The 2,804-nt window shown below is 24.8% G+C and overlaps 1 protein-coding gene across 1 annotated transcript in view; it reads left to right on the top strand.

Moving 5' to 3' along the window:
• The window catches only part of LOC107730026 (serine/threonine-protein kinase DCLK2), a 19,405-nt gene that overhangs the window by 1,819 nt on the left and 14,782 nt on the right, over positions 1 to 2,804 (top strand). The window lies entirely within an intron of this gene.

Here is a 2,804-nt window from a genome sequence, read left to right as displayed (position 1 = left end):
TAAATATTTAATATATATTATATATATTTAATTACAATTTATAAAATGTATAAACATTTTATTTTTATATATAAATAATATATTTAAAAAATGTAAAACATCAAATTATATATTTTTAAAAATATATTACAAATTATTAATGGAAAAATGAAATGTACACACAATTAATACAATTAAATGAAGACCTCAGAAATGAAATAAAAACTGAAAATTCTACACTGGTCAATCTGTTGGTAGATTTCAGAGGATCTGGTTTAAAAGCACTTCTCTTTGAAGCTACTTGAAAATCAAGTAGAACCAGCTGGAACATTTACATTTAGTCATTAAGCAAATACTTTTATCCTATCGCAAGCAATTCATCATAAGAGCCAAAAGTGAGTCACTGGACTGCATGAGGCTGATGTGTTACTCGCCAGCTTGATAATGACCAGCTATCATGTTTCTGTTTTATTTAAAATAAAACAAAATAACTTAAAATTAAGAAAAAAGTAAAACAAACAAAATAAAAATATAATAAAAAAATAAAAATATAAAATGTATTTTCAAAACAAATGTAAAATTACAATTATTTAAAACTAAAACTAAAAATGTACAAATTAAAATAATTTAAAAATAAAAAATGTTGAATTAAAATAATTTAAAACTAATACAAAAATTTTTACATTAAAATAATGTTAAAAAAATGTTAACAAATATTTTTAAATAAAACATTTAAAATTAAAGGAAATAATTTTAAAACAAAACATAAAAATGTAAAATTAAAATAAATCATTTTAAATGAAATGCAATCAAAATAAAACACTTTCTAAAAACTTCTCATTTGCATCTCATTTGACCAGTAACAAACATTGCTACAAAAACAATAAAAGAAATGTTATAATCTTACCTTATACACAATTAGTCTCGTTGTAGAAACTGAGCACATTCCCCTGCAATTCTAATTACTGCAATGGGGAAAAATATATTATCATTACTGTCAGTTAACAAATGTAAAATGTCAAAGAAAAATATTCAAAAGTTGTCTAAATACATTGCAATAATAATGTTTATAATAATAACACACACACACTCTCACACACACACACACACACACTCACACACACACATTCTCACGCACACACACACTCTCACACACACACACACACCCACACACACACACACACACACACACACACACACACACACACACACTCATGCAGTCGCTCTGATTGATCAGTCATTAGCTCATCTGAACACAGTGTCCATTACAGATGCAGAAAACCCTTTATGTTCCTGCTGGAGGACTTTTAAGTTGTAAATTAGAGTTAGACTTTTTTTAAAAGTCGTTTTTATGATTTCTTGTTTGTGCATTCAGTGCTGTCTTGTTTCTTTGTTTTATATTTTGCACAATCAGCAGTCTTAAGTTTTGCAGAGATGAAGGTTTTGAAGGTTCGTTTTGAATATTCATGCTCAACAAGGCTACATTTATTTGAACAAAAATACAGTAAAAATAGTGAAATATTATTGCAATGTAAAATAACGGTTTTCTATGTGAATATCTGTTAAACTGTAATTTATTTCTGTGATGCGCAGCTGTATTTTCAGCATCATTACTCCAGTCTTCAGTGTCACATGATCTTCAGAAAAAAAAGGGGAAAAAAATGAAATTTTTTTTTGACAGTTGTGCTGCCCAATATTTTTATGATACACTACCATTCAAAAGTTTGGGCTATGTTTTAAATAAATAAATGAACACTTTTGTTCATCAAGGATGCATTACATTAATCAAAAGTGACAGTGAAGACATTTATAATGTTATAAAAGATTTCAAATAAATGCTGTTCTTTTGAACTTTCTATTCGTCTGTGAATACTGAAAAATAAAATGTATCACGGTTTCCATAAAAATATTGTGCAGCACAACTGTTTTCAACACTGATAATAATCAGAAATGTTTCTTGAGCAGCAAATCAGCATATTAGAATGATTTCTGAAGATCATGTGACACTGAAGACTGGAGGAATGATGCTGAAAATACAGCTGCGCATCACAGAAATAAATTACAGTTTAACAGATATTCACATAGAAAACAGCTATTTTAAATTCTAATAATATTTAAAACATTTTCTATTTTTTCTGTATTTTTGATCAAATGCTTTGGCGAGCAGAAGAGACTTCAATAATCTGAATTATTCCACACTACTGTAGGTGTATTACAGCAGTGATCGTCGAAAGGAAACATTTCTAAGTTGTATTTAAGTTTCGTAAGTTAAATCATATATACAAATGTGAAAGTAGAATTTAAAAATTAAATAAAATTAAAATAATTTAATGTAAATTACAACAAAAACGACATATTAAACCAAATAATTTAAAAATAAAACAAAAAAATCTATATAGCTTTAATTTATGGTTATTTCAGTTGTAGTTTAGGTAATTTTAGTATTTAAACCTATTTCTGTTATTTGCCACATTTCTAATTTTTGTTATATTTTGTGAGTTAAATCATTTAGAAATCAGATACAAAAAAATGTGAAATTAAAATAAAAATTAAAACAATAATGTAACATTAAGATAAATAAAAATAAAACAAAAATAAAATGTGAAACAAATGTAAAATTAAAATAAATATTTTGAAACAAAACAAAAAATGTAGAATTAAAATAAATTACTCAGAAATAACAAAAGTAAAATAAATTGAAGTTTGAAATTTTTGAAGAAAAATTAAAATATAAGATAAAAAAAAGAAAATAAAACATTAATTTGAAAATAATTAAATAAAAATTTAGAAATAAAAATAAAATAAATTTTTAAGCAAAATGAAAA

This window comes from Sinocyclocheilus rhinocerous, unplaced genomic scaffold (assembly GCF_001515625.1).
Source record: "Sinocyclocheilus rhinocerous isolate Xijiao unplaced genomic scaffold, SAMN03320098_v1.1 scaffold1690, whole genome shotgun sequence".
NCBI classification, from domain to species: Eukaryota; Metazoa; Chordata; class Actinopteri; order Cypriniformes; family Cyprinidae; genus Sinocyclocheilus; species Sinocyclocheilus rhinocerous.
Note: the sequence above shows the minus strand (reverse complement) of the source record. Positions and strands in the feature narration are given on the sequence as shown.